The sequence below is a fragment of the Schistocerca nitens genome, chromosome 8 (genome assembly GCF_023898315.1).
Source record: "Schistocerca nitens isolate TAMUIC-IGC-003100 chromosome 8, iqSchNite1.1, whole genome shotgun sequence".
Lineage (NCBI taxonomy): Eukaryota > Metazoa > Arthropoda > Insecta > Orthoptera > Acrididae > Schistocerca > Schistocerca nitens.
In genome coordinates this window covers 79,505,205-79,524,650 of record NC_064621.1, presented here as the reverse complement: position 1 = coordinate 79,524,650, position 19,446 = coordinate 79,505,205, and the positions used below count along the sequence as shown (strand labels likewise).

The 19,446-nt window shown below is 44.9% G+C and overlaps 1 protein-coding gene and 1 non-coding gene across 3 annotated transcripts in view; both read right to left on the bottom strand.

Annotated features, from left to right (window-relative positions):
• The window catches only part of LOC126198535 (uncharacterized), a 531,369-nt gene that overhangs the window by 292,417 nt on the left and 219,506 nt on the right, over positions 1 to 19,446 (bottom strand). The gene's annotated exons all lie outside the window — the stretch shown is intronic.
• Positions 3,043 to 3,115, bottom strand: Trnaf-gaa (transfer RNA phenylalanine (anticodon GAA)). Its single transcript has one exon. It is a non-coding gene; the product is annotated as a tRNA-Phe (tRNA).

Genomic DNA, 19,446 nt, shown 5'->3' with positions numbered 1-19,446 from the left:
CAAGACAACAACCATCTGCACGAACAGTTCGACGACGTTTGCAGCAGCATGGACTATCAGCTCGGAGACCATGGCTGCGGTTTAGTCTTGACGCTGCATCACAGACAGGAGCGCCTGCGATGGTGTACTCGACGACGAACCCGGGTGCACATATGGCAAAACGTCATTTTTTCGGATGAATCCAGGTTCCGTTTACAGCATCATAGTGGTGGCATCGGTGTTTGGCGTCATCGCGGTGAACGCACATTGGAACCGTGTATTCGTCTTCGCCATACTGACGTATCACCCGGCGTGATGGTATGGGGTGCCATTGGCTACACGTCTCGGTCACCTCTTCTTCGCATTGACGGCACTTTCAACAGTGGACGTTACACTTCAGATGTGTTACGACTCGTGGCTCTACCCTTCATTCGATCCCTGCGAAACCCTACATTCCACCAGGATAATCCACCACCGCATGTTGCATGTTCTGTACGTGTCTTTCTGGATATAGAAAATGTTCGACTGCTGCCCTGGCCTGCAATTTCTCCAGATCTCTCATCAATTGAAAACGTCTGGTCAATGGTGGCCGTGCAACTGGTTCGTCACAATACGCCAGTCACTACTCTTGATGAACTGTGGCATCGTGTTGAAGCTGCATGGGCAGCTGTACGTGTACACGCCATCCAAGCTCTGTTTGACTCAATGCCCAGGCGTATCAAGCCCGTTATTACGGCCAGGGGTGGTTGTTCTGGGTACTGATTTCTCAGGATCTATGCACCCAAATTGCGTGAAAATGTAATCACATGTCAGTTCTGGTATAATATATTTGTCCAATGAATACCCTTTTATCATCTGCATTTCTTCTTGGTTTAGCAATTTTAATGGCCAGTAATGTAATATATTTTCATTCTGACTCGGTACGGTACCTGTATACACGGTGTTTCAAAACGAACATACTGGTTTCAAGGTTTTGTAGCATTTATTAGAGTCACCTTACACTTAAACGTTGAAGAGCCAAAAGAAACTGGTACACCTGTCTAATATCGTGTTGGACCCCCGCGTGCACTCGGAAGTGCCGCAACACGACGTCCATTAACTCGAATAATGTCTGAAATAGTCCTGTAAGGAATTGACACCATGAATCCTGCAGAGCTCTCCCTACATCCGTAAGAGTACGAGGGGGTGGAGATCTCTTCTGAACAGCATGTTGCAAGACATCCCACATATGCACAATAATGTTCATATCTCGGGAGTTTAGTGGCCAGAGGAAGTGTTTAAACTCAGAAGGATGTTCCTGGACCCATTCTGTAGCAATTCTGGATGTGTAGGGTGTGGCACTGTCCTGCTGGAATTGCCCAAGTCCGTCGGAATCGACAATGGACATGAATGGATGCAGGTGCTCAGACAGGATGCTTACCCACGTGTCACCCGTCAGAGTCGTATCTAGACGTATCAGGGGTCCCATATCACTCCAATTGCACACGCCCCACACCATTACACAGCCTCCACGCGTTTGAACAGCCTCCTGCTGACATGCGGGATCCATGGATTCATGAGGTTGTCTCCATATCCGTACACGTCCACGCGCTCGATACAATCTGAAACGAGACTCGACCGACCAGGCAATACGTTTCCAGTCGAATATCGGCGTTGACGGGCCCAGGCGAGGCGTAAATCTTTATGTCGTGCAGTGATCAAGGGTACACGAGTAGGCCTTCGCCTCCGAAAGCCCGTATCGATGATGTTTCGTTGAATGGTACGCACTTTGACACTTGTTAATGACCCAGCACGGAAGTCTGCAGCAATTTGCGGAAGGGTTGCACTTCTGTGGCGTTGAACGATTCTCTTCAGTCGTCGTTGGTCCTGTTCTTGCAGGATCATTTTCCGGCCGCAACGATGTCGGAAATTTGATGTTCTACCGGATTTGTTATTGACGGTACACTCGTGAAATGGTAGTACGGGAAAATCACCACTTCATCGCTACCTCGGAGATGCTATGTCCCATCGCTCGTGCGCCGACTGTAACACACGTTCAGACTTACTTAAATGTTGATAAACTGCCATTGTAGCACGAGTAACCGATCTAACAACTGTGCCAAACACTTGTTCTCTTATATAGACGTTGCCGACCGCAGCGCCGTGTTCTATCTGTTTATATAACTCTGTGTTTGGATACGCATTCCTATACCAGTTATTTTGGCGCTTCAGTGGAAATAACATGAGGATCATCCGGGAAGTACAGAACATTTTGTTTTGACGCGTGACCGCTTCCCCCAGCACCACAATCGACCTACCAGAGACCTTCGTTCTCATCCGCTTATCTCTGGCGGCAACTACAATTCAACACGGTTGCTTACTGCTTAGCTGTGCGACTTTAAATTGTTTAGCAAAATTGACGATCCCACCAAGTGCGAAATGCCCAGTGTTATCCGCTTTTTAAACGCGTAAAATTCCCACCCATCGAAACTTATAGACAGATGGGTGAGGTTTACAGTAGCATGATGAACGAAGCGTCAGTTCGGAAGTGGTGTATCATGTTTAATGGCTTGGTTGGTTGATTCGGGGGAGGCGACCAAATAGCTAGTTCATCGGTCTCATCGGATTAGGGAAGGACGGGGGAGGAAGTCGGCAGTGCCCTATCACAGGAACCACTCTAACATTTGCCCGAAACGATTTAGGGTAATAACGGAAAACCTGAATCAGAATAGCCGGACGCGGGTTTGAACGTCGTCCTGCCGAATGGGAGTCCAGTGTACCAACCACTGCGCCACGTCACTCGGTTGTTTAATGGCGGGCGGAAGAACGTTAACAACAAAGATTGCTCGGACCGGCCCTCAGTGTTGACTGACGAACTCAGAGCAAGGATTGAAACAAAAATCCAAGAAGATCATCGTTTCGACTGCACTCATTCTTTTCAGACTTTTCAAGAACTATGTTCTAAGTGACTGTTAGTGTAGATTTGGGCTATAAACAGACGAACACACAACCAAATGAACGGCAGCTGCAGAATTTTCACAGATGCAGAGCAATTCGATTGGCGCCCACCTAAACACTATGGTGTGCCGAAACGCGGTATCGAACCACGGACCTTTAGATCTTCAGTCTAACGCTCTCCCAAATGGGCTATTTCGGCTGACATGGACGTTTGCTCTTTTGCATCTCGTCGTTTCTACCTGCCTCGTTCGTAATTTCACAGTCATCTTCGTCCGATCAGACACAAGACGCTGAAAGCCGTGCAGATAGTGGTGAGTTTGTGGATCACATTGCCACTGGTGATGAGATTTGGGTATCAAGTTTCACACCAGATACAAAGCGCTGATGAATAGAACGGCATCATTCGCAATCCCCGACGAAACCGAAAAAAACAAAACAAATCTGGAGCTTCAGAAAGATCGTCGCTATTGTGTTTTGGGATCGTAAGGGGTGTCCTGGTCGCCAACTACATGCCTAGAGGTGAGACCATAAACGGGGACAGCTGTCACACGCTTCACAGACTCCGCCGCGCCTACTCGTCCGCATACATCTGGAGTGACACAGGAGTTTCAGTGGGAGATGTTACAAAATCCGCCATACAGTCCAGACTTAGCCCCAAGTGATTATCACTTATTGCTTAAATTATAAGTGATTATTGAGTGGACAACGCTACGGAAGCGGTCATGAACTTAAAGACGTCATTAATCCGTGGCTCAACAACTTGGCGGCAACTGATAACATGGAAGGCATTGAAAAGCTGGTAAAATGGTGTGGCACGTGCCTAAATTCGAACTGTGACTGCGCAGAAAAGTAGCTTAGGTATCAAATTGTATGTAAAATACAAACGGTTCAAATGGCTCTGAGATCTACGGGACTTAACATCTGAGGTCATCAGTCCCTTAGAACTCAGAACTTCTTAAACCTAACTAACCTAAGGACATCACTCACATCCATGCCCGAGGCAGGATTTGTACCGCAGATCCCGTCTAGCTTGCTTATCAGGTGCAGTAGCTTTGACACGGAATTTTCTCACTAGGATATCAATAGTTCTGATGGATTGTCGTTTACTCCAAGCGCGTGTGTCGACTTAGGTCTTTCAGGACTCTGCTAGACTCTTCTAGCAATGTCACCTTTCCCACCTTATCTTTATCTACTTCGTCTTTCTCTCCACGATTTTGTCCCCAATGTTTTCCACCCATTTAGTTTTTGTATTACTGACCCACATCCATCAGTTTCACTGAGTTACGAAACGTTTCTTAATCTCTGTCACGACGGTGGGTTGCATAAACTGGATAAATTCTGTAGTGGATGAACTATCAGTCACATCGTGCTACGTTTTTCTCCTAATTTTTTTTCGGCTGGTCTGATGCCATCTGCTAACTTTTCTTATATTGTACTTATCTTTTCAACTCTACATTCCTAATAACTTCTCTTGTTCTCATTTTAGGTTGCCTCTGCAATGTATAGTTCTTACCCATGTCCATCAACTTTTCTGGAATGATGTACGAGATCGGTCAAATCCACGTCTTTATTCTACACTCCTGGAAATTGAAATAAGAACACCGTGAATTCATTGTCCCAGGAAGGGGAAAGTTTATTGACACATTCCTGGGGTCAGATACATGATCACACTGACAGAACCACAGGCACATAGACACAGGCAACAGAGCGTGCACAATGTCGGCACTAGTACAGTGTATATCCACCTTTCGCAGCAATGCAGGCTGCTATTCTCCCATGGAGACGATCGTAGAGATGCTGGATGTAGTCCTGTGGAACGGCTTGCCATGCCATTTCCACCTGGCGCCTCAGTTGGACCAGCGTTCGTGCTGGACGTGCAGACCGCGTGAGACGACGCTTCATCCAGTCCCAAACATGCTCAATGGGGGACAGATCCGGAGATCTTGCTGGCCAGGGTAGTTGACTTACACCTTCTAGAGCACGTTGGGTGGCACGGGATACATGCGGACGTGCATTGTCCTGTTGGAACAGCAAGTTCCCTTGCCGGTCTAGGAATGGTAGAACGATGGGTTCGATGACGGTTTGGATGTACCGTGCACTATTCAGTGTCCCCTCGACGATCACCAGTGGTGTACGGCCAGTGTAGGAGATCGCTCCCCACACCATGATGCCGGGTGTTGGCCCTGTGTGCCTCGGTCGTATGCAGTCCTGATTGTGGCGCTCACCTGCACGGCGCCAAACACGCATACGACCATCATTGGCACCAAGGCAGAAGCGACTCTCATCGCTGAAGACGACACGTCTCCATTCGTCCCTCCATTCACGCCTGTCGCGACACCACTGGAGGCGGGCTGCACGATGTTGGGGCGTGAGCGGAAGACGGCCTAACGGTGTGCGGGACCGTAGCCCAGCTTCATGGAGACGGTTGCGAATGGTCCTCGCCGATACCCCAGGAGCAACAGTGTCCCTAATTTGCTGGGAAGTGGCGGTGCGGTCCCCTACGGCACTGCGTAGGATCCTACGGTCTTGGCGTGCATCCGTGCGTCGCTGCGGTCCGGTCCCAGGTCGACGGGCACGTGCACCTTCCGCCGACCACTGGCGACAACATCGATGTACTGTGGAGACCTCACGCCCCACGTGTTGAGCAATTCGGCGGTACGTCCACCCGGCCTCCCGCATGCCCACTATACGCCCTCGCTCAAAGTCCGTCAACTGCACATACAGTTCACGTCCACGCTGTCGCGGCATGCTACCAGCGTTAAAGACTGCGATGGAGCTCCGTATGCCACGGCAAACTGGCTGACACTGACGGCGGCGGTGCACAAATGCTGCGCAGCTAGCACCATTCGACGGCCAACACCGCGGTTCCTGGTGTGTCCGCTGTGCCGTGCGTGTGATCATTGCTTGTACAGCCCTCTCGCAGTGTCAGGAGCAAGTATGGTGGGTCTGACACACCGGTGTCAATGTGTTCTTTTTTCCATTTCCAGGAGTGTATATCGGATGGGCTCTTATGTTGAGGGAAAGGTTCGTTGTAACCATATACTTCTCAAGCCAATCTTGCTGCCGTTATTTTGTCTACACTTGTTGCCATGTAACAGTAGTGCCATTTAACAGTAGTGCCATTTCTTGAACTGTGTTTTTTACACTCCGGAAATTTAATAAACCTCTATTCACCTTTCTATTGTTCTTTTAATTGGGGACTCAATGAGGGCCGGCCGAAGTGGCCGTGCGGTTAAAGGCGCTGCAGTCTGGAACCGCAAGACCGCTACGGTCGCAGGTTCGAATCCTGCCTCGGGCATGGATGTTTGTGATGTCCTTAGGTTAGTTAGGTTTAACTAGTTCTAAGTTCTAGGGGACTAATGACCTCAGAAGTTGAGTCCCATAGTGCTCAGAACCATTTTTTGACTCAATGAGGAATTGTATGCACCACGAACACCGCGACAGTATTAATAACAAAAGGATGGTCACGGTTGGTCGTTGAAGTAGAAATTTTTATTCCTGCTGCCAATCGATTTGAATCACTGCGTGATTACCATCTATACTGGTATTAAAGTCCTGTGCACTGATAAATACAAGCAGTAAATCCGCAACATCTGCACATATCAATGAAGAGTACTTGTCAGACCGAAGGAACAAATGCAACTGGCCAGACCTCCCCACTGTCGAGCCCGGGATCCTTCAGGCTCACCAGTTTTAACCAGCTACAACCGACTTGCGTTTCTACCTTCGGTCTGACAAGTAATCTTCAGTGATACGTGAAGATATTGCAGATTTACTGCTTGTTTTTATGAATCCACAGGACTTTAATAACAGCACCGATGACGGCCACACAGTGATTGAACTCAGTTTGCAGCACAAATAAAGATTTCTACTTCAGCGATCAGTGCTGACCCTCCTTTTCTTATTTCTACTATTCATTACTTCATCTCTGGTTTCTTTACTCTTAACCTACAATACGTGTTAAGTAGGTTCTCCGTTACATTCTACTTATATTTTACGTTTCATTTACTTCCTGACCGAAAATCCATGTTGTCAGCTGACGTTATGAATGATATCCGTTACCCCTTATACTTTAATTCAGATTCTAAAATCTGCTTCAGGATGCTTCGGTATACAAATTAAAGAGCTGTTACAATAAGCCGCTACGTTGCTTTACTGGAGACCTACTTGTTTTACTTTCCACTTTCATTACTTCGTTTTGCCGGCCGGAGTGGCCGAGCGGTTCTAGGCGCTACTGTCGCAGGTTCGAATCCTGCCTGGGGCATGGATGTGTGTGATGTACTTAGGTTAGTTAGGTTTAAGTAGTTCTAGGGGACTGATGATCTCAGAAGTTAAGTCCTATAGTGCTCAGAGCCATTTGAACCATTACTTCGTTTTGGGGTCTTCCAGATATTTTGAATTACTTTTCTGTCTGTTTACTTGCAACCAGCTGTTGACGGGATTTACAGATTCACACTTCATCTTATATTACCACGAGATTCTCTAGGCCCACGAATGACGTCAAGATATTCTTCACCGCAGACGTAGTGATTAAAAAAAAAGCTATTTACTTCTCCAACCACTTTTCACCACTATCTTTAGCTAAGCAGTAGTAACAAAACTCCCTGGATCAGCCTGCAGATTACATTACAACGTTTTCCGCACACCGTTTTTTTCGAACATCGAAACCATGTAACGCGTTAGGTGCCAATCCATAAGTGTTTAATCACAGGGATACAGTATGCAAGCCTCTGACACAAACAAGCAATTTTTTTGTTCAATTGTTAAGTTAGCACACATTTATTTTTAAAATTAGCGAGTGTATGGATTCTGAATCATTTTTCCTGGCGGAGCCTTCAAGCAACCATAACTATGTTGTAGCAAGAGAGAATAAATAACGCTAGCAATGTTTGTTGCGGCTTTAGTGCATTACTTTTTAATGCTGTTGTTGGCCCTAAAGCAGTAAGCGTGCCAAGGAAGGTGTGTGTAGCTTTTACCAGCGCGAGAGGACAAGCGCTAAACCTTACAGTGGCATTCTGCGAGACGTGCACGATTGCAGGTTCCCGCTGGTAACTAGTTCCACGAGGAAGGTCGGCGCGTCGTGCCGTTCCTCCACAGATGGCACTGCGTGGCTCTGCTGCTTAGGAACTTGGCTGGTTAATCCAACTCTTTATGCTAATACCAGACACGACACGGGAAACTGAAGTAAAAGAATTCTTTGTATCCAATGGCTTAGTACAAGCTCCACACCCCGGAAGAATCCAAGTTCTGATCGTTAGAGTTCGTGCAATATTCGGAGGTGGGGATACAGGTATGTACAAAGTATATCGCTGACCATCGCTCGTACTGACAGGAAATAAAAGAAATCCAGCGATATAACGCATGATGGTTCGAGATTATATATATATATATATATATATATATATATATATATATATACTCCTGGAAATTGAAATAAGAACACCGTGAATTCATTGTCCCAGGAAGGGGAAACTTTATTGACACATTCCTGGGGTCAGATACATCACATGATCACACTGACAGAACCACAGGCACATAGACACAGGCAACAGAGCATGCACAATGTCGGCACTAGTACACTGTATATCCACCTTTCGCAGCAATGCAGGCTGCTATTCTCCCATGGAGACGATCGTAGAGATGCTGGATGTAGTCCTGTGGAACAGCTTGCCATGCCATTTCCACCTGGCGCCTCAGTTGGACCAGCGTTCGTGCTGGACGTGCAGACCGCGTGAGACGACGCTTCATCCAGTCCCAAACATGCTCAATGGGGGATAGATCCGGAGATCTTGCTGGCCAGGGTAGTTGACTTACACCTTCTAGAGCACGTTGGGTGGCACGGGATACATGCGGACGTGCATTGTCCTGTTGGAACAGCAAGTTCCCTTGCCGGTCTAGGAATGGTAGAACGATGGGTTCGATGACGGTTTGGATGTACCGTGCACTATTCAGTGTCCCCTCGACGATCACCAGTGGTGTACGGCCAGTGTAGGAGATCGCTCCCCACACCATGATGCCGGGTGTTGGCCCTGTGTGCCTCGGTCGTATGCAGTCCTGATTGTGGCGCTCAGCTGCACGGCGCCAAACACGCATACGACCATCATTGGCACCAAGGCAGAAGCGACTCTCATCGCTGAAGACGACACGTCTCCATTCGTCCCTCCATTCACGCCTGTCGCGACACCACTGGAGGCGGGCTGCACGATGTTGGGGCGTGAGCGGAAGACGGCCTAACGGTGTGCGGGACCGTAGCCCAGCTTCATGGAGACGGTTGCGAATGGTCCTCGCCGATACCCCAGGAGCAACAGTGTCCCTAATTTGCTGGGAAGTGGCGGTGCGGTCCCCTACGGCACTGCGTAGGATCCTACGGTCTTGGCGTGCATCCGTGCGTCGCTGCGGTCCGGTGCCAGGTCGACGGGCACGTGCACCTTCCGCCGACCACTGGCGACAACATCGATGTACTGTGGAGACCTCACGCCCCACGTGTTGAGCAATTCGGCGGTACGTCCACCCGGCCTCCCGCATGCTCACTATACGCCCTCGCTCAAAGTCCGTCAACTGCACATACGGTTCACGTCCACGCTGTCGCGGCATGCTACCAGTGTTAAAGACTGCGATGGAGCTCCGTATGCCACGGCAAACTGGCTGACACTGACGGCGGCGGTGCACAAATGCTGCGCAGCTAGCGCCATTCGACGGCCAACACCGCGGTTCCTGGTGTGTCCGCTGTGCCGTGCGTGTGATCATTGCTTGTACAGCCCTCTCGCAGTGTCCGGAGCAAGTATGGTGGGTCTGACACACCGGTGTCAATGTGTTCTTTTTTCCATTTCCAGGAGTATATATATATATATATATATATATATATATATATATATATATATATATATATATATATATATATATACTCCTGGAAATATATATGAGGAAGACAAAGTTTGCAAAGTTCCAGTCAACGACGGGAGGTGGTCCGAGCGCATACATTATCATCTCAGACAAAGTAAAGAAGATTAGGGTTCAACAGCCCGTCGACGACGGGGTGTTTGGAGACGGAACACGCGCTCGGTTACGGAAGGAAGGAAAAGTAAATAAGGCGTGTGCTTTTCAAAGGAACCATCACGACCTTCGCCAAAAGCGATACAGAGAAACCAGCAAAGTAGAGTAACATTGTGACTGGACATCGTTCATACAGTGAGAAAAAAAGGCAGTTAGGAACAAGATTTCGGCACTTTTCAGAGTCAAGAAGGAGGATCCTTGGAGCTGGAAGACTGTACTCTGCTAAGTGAGATGCCTTTCCAGAGGCAGCAACTGCCAGCCGCTACAAGTGTTTGGCCAGCACTCTGTCACAATCTGTACTGCACATAGCAAAGTATGAAACTTCTTTATGTAAGTGAAACTGAACATACTGTCTCGTTACTTGTTTTCGTTATTGCAACACTGACCACGGAATTTTCCCTGACAATGACAAATCAAACTTAAGCTATTCATTTATTGCCCACAATACATAAGCCCAACGCAATCTCACTGCTTTAGAATGACAACATGGCGTCAAATAATTAACACAAAAGAATGACCCTGAACTGGAAGGAATCCTAACAATAACCCATACTTTTCATAAGTCACTTGTAATGTCCCCACAGAAAATACCCTCTACCACGCACCAATTAATCATTGTCAATCAAACCATCCACATTCATTCACTTTGGAAAAGTATCTGATCTGATTTTCTCGTAACATATGCGGCGACAGCTGGACGACGCCAAAGTATTTTCTAGCGCGTTTATTCTTTGAAATAACAGATGCATATATGCATTCTCCATGGTTGTTAGAGAGTAACTAGGACAGCTTCTGGAGTATGGATTGAGGGATTGACGTGTTTCTGAGAGATACATATTCTGATTTTCTTCTCGCTAAATCGAGCGAATTAACTTTTGTGCCACTAGCGGTTTGTTTGAATAGAAAGAGAGTGTAAATGGAAAATAATTAAGACGTGGAATCACCGGAGATCTGGACATGTAATGGAGATGGATTTAATACACAATTTCCTTCATAAATAAGGTTTGTGACTTTTTGTTCTGGAGTGAATGAGCGAATGAGTTTTTTTCTGAATCATTTGATGATCACGTTGGCCCTGTAATTAGTGGGGAAGTTTCAGCTGTGTCGAAGAGAACCTGCAATCACTGAGTCTGTGTTAAATCGTCCAAAAAGGCTTCGTACACATCTGGAATTCGCAATCTTTCGTAAAAGGAACAAATTGTCCACACGATTGATTCTCCCGACTGAATACAGTGTTTAACAGTAATAATAAATGTAAAGATCTCTTACAGCAAGTCAGCCAACAAATGGGAGGCCCTTACTTTACTGTATAGATTTGTGTGTGAGGGTGAAGGGATCTTAAAGGCAACAGATACACGTCTATACAGACAAGACATTACACATCTATTCATAGAGAAGGAAGAGACAACTTATTATTATCTTGTTAAACACTTACCTCACAGAAAATCTTCATAAAACGAACTACTACAATTACAGCAAGCAAATGGCTCTGGGCACTATGAGACTTAACTTCTGAGGTCATCAGTCCCCTAGAACTTAGAACTACTTCAACCTAAATAATCTAAGGACATCACACACATCCATGCCCGAGGCAGGATTCGAACCTGCGACCGTAGCGGTCGCGCGGTTCCAGATTGTAGCGCCTAGAACCGTACGGCCACCCCGGCCGGCTTACAGCAAGCAGCAATTACAGTCGATAAATAAAAAGATTCTAACTACTATAGGCTCTAACTACTAGGAGGCATATGGTTAGCAAACGAAAGGTTTTGTTGAAGAGCAAACAATGCATTTAGCAGATTTTACCTTATTCATATGTCATCCAGTTCCAAAAATTATATAGTCGTCAATAATTCCACTACCCAAACATTACCAACGACATCCATCCTCATTTTACAATGCATGCCCTACCAACAGTGAGTCTCCACGAAGGACCCAAGTCCAAGCCGTCCGCTCCCTAACTGCCAACTGCTACTCCGTCCAGCCACAGAGTTGTCAGCGACATTAATTACAGTCTACAGGGTGAAAAGTATTTAAACCGAAAAACTCTGGGAGGTTGTAGGGGACATCAAAACAAATATTTTTCCTGGTGTCATTTTTTCCTGTGAGCCTTATTTAAACCGGTGGAGGCCGTATTACGCTCTTCAGTTGTAGGCAACTGCTGTCCACCAGTGTAGTAGTGCATTGTCTCTGTTTACTAATGGAGCGATACACTTGGAGTGAGTACACTGATATGGTTGGCGCGAACTGCGTAGCGTACCACAACGGCCGAGCTGCACAGCGGGTTTATCAACAACAATATCCTAATCGCCGTATCCCGCATCATACGACCTTTGCTGCTGTGTACCAACGTCTGCGTGAGACCGGGTCATTTAGCAGAGGCCGGCCGGTGTGGCCGAGTGGTTCTAGGCGCTTCAGTCTGGAACCGCGTGACCGCTACGGTCGCAGGTTCGAATCCTGCCTCTGGCATGGATGTGTGTGATGTCCTTAGGTTAGCTAGGTTTAAGTAGTTCTAAGTCTACGGGACTGATGGTCCCATAGTACTTACACCCATTTGAACCATTTAGCAGATTACCTGGACAGGGACGCCGTCGCACGGTAAGAACGCTGCAATTTGAGGAAGCTGTCTTGCAGCATGTGGAGCGGGATCCTTCAATCAGCACTCGTGCAATTGCACGTAACATGGGGACGAATCAGGCGAATGTAAGAACAGTCTTTCGAGAGCAATTGTTACGTCCATTTTACTTACAGCGTGTCCATAACCTGGAACCAGTTGATTATCCACCCAGATCACAGTTTTCGCAGTGATACGCGGAACAGTGTGAAATGCATCCTACATTTGCATCCTCTGTGTTGTTTACCGATGAAGCAACGTTCGGGCGTCATGGAGTCTTCAACATGCACAATTGGCATGTTTGGAGTGAGGATAACCCACATGCCACAGTTACTAGCGCTCATCAAGTGCTGTTCTTCGTTAATGTGTGGATCGGTGTTGTTGGGGACTGTTTAATTGGGGCGTATCTGCTATCTAGGCCATGGCAGACACTCTTCCAATTTTCTCGCCAGAGCATTGCCAGAATTGCTGGAAGACGTCCCGCTCCCTACAAGACAACGCATGTGGTTCCAACATGACGGGGCGCCGGCACATTTCAGTCTTCGTGTACGTCGATTCCTGGACCGACGGTTCCCAGAAACGTGGAATGACAGAGGTGGTCCTGTACCATGGCCTGCTCCATCCCCAGATATGTCTCCTCTGGACTTTGTGTGGGGAGAGATGCACAACGTTGTTTACGCATCTCCTGTTGCATCAGAAGAGGATATGGTTACCCGGATAGTAGCAGCAACAGGAACAATGCAGGATACTCCTAGGGTTTTTGCCCGTGTCAGACAGAACATGATCCGACGGTGTAATCTATGTTTACGTGTCAAGGGAGGCATTTTCGAAGATCTACTGTAATTGAAATTGGGTAGTGTTAATGTGTTGTTTATTGGTCATAAAAAATGGAAAAAGTGTTTGTTGGTTTAATTAATTTGCCGCCAGAGAAATCTTCCTCTACCGGTTTAAATACTCCTCGTAGGAAAAAATGACATTATCGAAAAATATTTGTTTTGATGTCCCCTACAACCTCCCACAATTTGTCGGTTTAAATACTTTTCACCCTGTATAGCGCTGCCAACAAACAAACATATAAACAGGCTACTTGAAAGTACTGTCTGCTGTGAGATTCAGCCACGTGTGTCACCCATTGCACAGTGGAAATCTTTAAATGTATAGGACTGCTAAGATCCATACTGCACTGCGAAATAACTTTGAGGCAAAGGACCTTAATAAGAGATGTTTTATAAAGCAACTCCCTGTTTATTCGGTTACTTTTATGATTGATTATATGAAAGTTACTTCCTTCACATCAGTATTTTAATTTGGTCCGACCTAGGCAACCGCTCTGCGTAAGTCCAAGCTTTCTTCGCGTAATTTTTATCCATTTCCGAGTAGTAAATTAGTGAATACACTAATCAGTCATAAATTATTTAATAATGTCCCTTTGGTACTGTAGTTGACGTTTTATGGCCTTCGAAACAAATGTTATTACGAAACATTTTGAAGCGCACAAGCAAGCTAGCAGGAACTGAATCTGATGCCTGGTCACGGGTGTATGTACTTGCAATACAAGTGTTAAAACTTAGATCTACATCTACATTCTGCAAACCACTGTGTTTGAAATCCGTGCCACGTCGGATTCACGGAAGACATCGAAACAATTCAGAGGCAGATGTCAGATTTGTTACAGGTAGGTTCGAACAACACGTAAGTGTTATGGAGATGCTTCGGGAAATCGAATGAGAATCTCTGGAGGGAATGCGACGTTCTTTTCGGGAAATACTATTGAGAAAATTTAGAAACCCGGCATTTGAAGCTAATTGCCTAATAATTCTACTGCTGCTAATATACATTGCGTGTAAGGACCACGAATGTAAGATACGAGAAATTAGGGCTCATGAGGTGGTATACAGACAACCATTTTTTCCTTTCGCTCTACTTGTGAGTGGAACAGGAAAGGAAATTGCTAGTAGTGGTACAGGTACCCTACTCCATGCACCGTGCGGTGGTTTGCGGAGTATCCATGTAGATGTAGATGAAATAGCTTCAAACATTCGATTACTTTACAAATGTGTTAATGTGTACAATATTTGGATTTAAGCATGGAAGTGAGAGAAAGGTAAAGTCTGTAATTATTCTAAAAGTAACTCGCTAAGTGCTTTCATTATGAAACACTGGATGAATATGAAGTGGATAACGTGATTTGCCTGTCATTTTAATTAAAAGCTAGTTTTTCACTAATCTAAAAGTTCGTGACGTGATATCTCCTAAACTACGTGCCCTACAACGATACACAACCAGCCATTAAAATTGCTACACCAAGAAGAAATGCAGATGATAAACGGGTATTCATTGGACAATTATACTAGAACTGACATGTGATTACATTTTCTTGCAATTTGGCTGCATAGATCCTGAGAAATCAGTACCCGGAACAACCACCTCTGGCAGTAATAACGGCCTTGATACGCCTCGGATCGAATTGGAGAGCTTCGAACGATTCAGATTACGTAGTAGCTTTGTAATCATGTGTCAGCTATAAATACAACTTCTCGGTTTTCTTTTAGAACCAACTGCGAGAAGGCAACACATAGTTCTCTATACAGTTTTTGTTTGAAAATGTATACAAAGGGAAAGAATACATATGGGAGAGACAATTTGTCTCATGAATTAAATGCCCTACTGCCGTAGTTAAAATTGACTACGAAAAGGAAAAAACTGCATAACACAGCATATATGTTTGTCCAAATGATTATTGGAATATCGCGTAAAAGTTTGAAGTAAATCGGTCAATAACTTTTCGAGAATTTTTGCTAAAATCGTTTCCCATATAGTGTGCCGTTTTGTTTTCCTTCTCGCAGTCAGTTAACTATGATAGCAGGGCATTTAAACCATGAGACAAACTGCCTCTCCCACATGTATTTCTTTCCCATATAGAGGGTGATTCACAAAAATCTGCAAATATTTTATTATGTTATTCTGCAAGTAAAACTAAAGAAAAAAGTTCACACAAACATAGGTTGGTAAATGTTTAATTACGTAACTATGGGTACTAAAAGATTTTGCCTGAAATTTAGCAACTAAGCTAATATGAAGTCACCACGGAACTGTATGAGGTTAAAGTAAAGCACGATTTCCGTTCATTTTGTTGCTATTGATCTGGTGAATCTAATAAAACAAGTCCCAGACGTGTATCTGCAGTAGTTTTCCAGAACATCCAGAGAAGCAAAGAAGCAATTTCGTAAAAATTTTAATTTATTAACTACTTGGCCCAATTTGTTTTTTAAATTCGACACAATTGCACAAAGTTTTCAACAGAAGTTGTAGAGAATTTAATTTTGGAAAAATGATGGTAATAACGTTAACTGAAACTGTATGAATGTGTCAGATAATCTGTGGTTTCACTTAAATTCACTGTTGTTATTATGTTCTTTCACTGGACAATACAGAAAACTAACTCGTTTCAAGGTTAGGAAACGACTCAAACAACTCACTAACGGTTGCCAACAATAACAAACGTTTCTACATTCTTAATGGAAATTAAACAAATTTACTTGTATAATAATCTTTGCTTCTCTGGATGTTCTGGAAAACTACTGCAAATACACGTCTGGGACATGTTTTATTAAATTCACCAGACCAATAACGACAAAATAAATTGAAATCGTGCTTTACTTTAACCTCGTACAGTTTCGCGATGGCTTCATGTTAGCGAAGTTGCTAAATTTCGGGAAAATCTTTTATTTGCCGTAACTCCGCAACTAAATACTTGCGTGCCTATGTTTATATGAACGTTTTTCTTTGTTTTAGCTGTAGAATAACGTATTAACAATATTTGCATATCTTATTCAATCGCCCTGTATATGTGAGAGAAAATTTGTCTCATGGTTTAAATGCCCTACTGTCGTAGTTAAAAATGACTGCAAGAAGGAAAACAAAACTGCACAGCAGAGCATATATGTCTGTCCAAATGATTATTACGAGGGTCACTCCAAAAGAAATGCACACAATTTTGTAAAAATACAGTTTTAATTCTGTATGTGTGAAAGTTTTACAGTGTGTAGATACATCCTTCCCGCTTGTTTTCAAACTTAGTTCAACCTGTTCCCGTGAGTAGCGCCGTCACAGCATGTCTTCAAGATGGCTGCCAAACTTGACGTTCGTCAGAAGCAACGTGCTGTCATAGAATTCCTGTGCTGCGAAAACGAGACAGTGGGAAACATCCACAAGAGGCTGAAAAAGGAGTATGGACATGCCGCTGTCGATCGCAGTACAGTTAGTCGGCGGGCAAGCAGGTTACGTGATGCAAGCGAGCACGGCAATATTGAGGATTGTCCTCGCAGAGGCAGGCCTCGTACTGCACACACTACCGACAATGTGCAGAGAGTTAACGAACTGGTGACTGCTGACATACTCATCACAGTGAACGAATCGTCACGCTACGTAGGGATAGGGGAATGAAGTGTTTGCAGAGTACTAAGAGTGTTCGCGTTAAAAAGAAGTTAGTGCCAGGTGGGTTCCCAGGATGTTGACAGTGGCTCACAAAGAAACAAGAAAAACGGTATGCAGCGAACTTTTGGAAAACAGTATGAGAATGGTGGAGATGAATTTCTTGGAAGAATTGTGACAGGTGATGAAACATGGCTCCATCATTTTTCACCAGAGACGAAGAGGCAGTCAATAGAGTGGCATCATGCAAGTTCGCCCACGAAAAAAAAGAATCAAAACCACACCTTCTGCTGGAAAAGTTATCGTTACGGTGTTTTTCGATTCCGAAGGACTCTTGCTTGTGGACATCATGTCAAGTGGAACCACCATAAATTCTGATGCATATGTGACGACTCATCAAAAATGTGCAAATGTGTGTCAAATCTTATGGGACTTAACTGCTAAGGTCATTAGTGCCTAAGCTTACACACTACTTAACCTAAATTATCCTAAGGACAAACACACACACACCCATGCCTGAGGGAGGACTCGAACCTCCGCCGAGATCAGTCGCACATGTGACGGCACTGAAGAAACTTCAAGCTGGACTGAGTCGTGTTCAACCACATCGGCAAGAGCAGGATGTTTTACTGTTGCACGACAATGCACATGACAGTCAAAAATCCATGGAAGCGATCACAAAACTCGGATGGACAACACTGAAACACCCGCATTACAGTCCTGACCTGGCTCCATGTGACTATCATCTCTTTGGGAAACTGAAAGAGTCTCTTCGTGGAACAAGGTTTGAAGATGATGACTCCCTTGTGCACGCTGCCAAACAGTGGCTCCAACAGGTTGGTTCAGAATTTTACCGTGCGGGTATACAGGCGCTGGTTCCAAGATGGCGTAAGGCAGTTAAGAGGGATGGAAATTATGTGGAGAAATGAAATTATTGTTCCTAAAGGCTGTATCTACACGCTGTAAAACTTTCAAACTTGTAGGATAAAAGATAGGTTTTTAGAAAATTAGTGTGCATTTCTTTTGGAATGACCCTCGTAGAATATCGTGTAAAAGTTTGAAGCAAATCGGTCAATAACTTTTCGGTAACAACGTTTCCCATATAGTGTGCAGTCTTGTTTTCCTTCCCTCTACGACAGCAGGGCATTGAAACCATGAGACAAATATGTGTCTCTCCACGAATGTTTATCAGAATCATGTAAGAATTTCGAGTTAATCAGTGAAGAACTTTGAGATTTTTGGTTGTTGTTGTTGTTGTTGTGGTCTTCAGTCCTGAGACTGGTTTGATGCAGCTCTCCATGCTACACTATCGTATGCAAGCTTCTTCATCTCCCAGTACCTACTGCAACCTACATCCTTCTGAATCTGCTTGGTGTATTCATCTCTTGGTCTCCCTCTACAATTTTTACCCTCCACGCTGCCCTCCAATGCTAAATTTGTGATCCCTTGATGCCTCAGAACCAACCGGTCCCTTCTTCTTGTCAAGTTGTGCCACAGACTCCTCCCCAATTCTATTCAATACCTCCTCATTAGTTATGTGATCTACCCATCTAATCTTCAGCATTCTTCTGTAGCACCACATTTCGAAAGCTTTTATTCTCTTCTTGTCCAAACTAGTTATCGTCCATGTTTCACTGCCATACACGGCTACGCCCCATACAAATACTTTCAGAAACGACTTCTGACACTTAAATCTATACTCGATGTTAACAAATTTCTCTTCTTCAAACACGCTTTCCTTGCCATTGCCAGTCTACATTTTATATCCTCTCTACTTCGACCATCATCAGTTATTTTGCTCTCCAAATAGCGAAACTCCTTTACTACTTTAAGTGTCTCATTTCCTAATCTAATTCCCTCAGAATCACCCGGCTTAATTCGACTACATTCCATTATCCTCGTTTTGCTTTTGTTGATGTTCATCTTATATCCTCCTTTCGAGACACTGTCCATTCCGTTCAACTGATCTTCCAAGTCCTTTGCTGTCTCTGACAGAATTACAATGTCATCGGCGAACCTCAAAGTTTTTATTTCTTCTCCATGGATTTTAATACCTACTCCGAATTTTTCTTTTTTGTTTCCTTCACTGCTTGCTCAATATACAGATTGAATAACATCGAGGAGAGGCTACAACCCTGTCTCAGTCTCTTTCCAACCACTGCTTCCCTTTCATGTCCCTCGACTCATAACTGCCATCTGGTTTTTGTACAAATTGTAAATGGCCTTTCGCTCCCTGTATTTTCCCCCTGCCGCCTTCAGAATTTGAAAGAGAGTATTCCAGTCAACAATGTCAAAAGCTTTCTCTACGTCTACAAATGCTAGAAACGTAGGTTTGCCTTTCCTTAATCTAGCTTCTAAGATAAGTCGTAAGGTCAGTATTGCCTCACGTGTTCCAATATTTCTACGGAATCCAAACTGATCTTCCCCGAGGT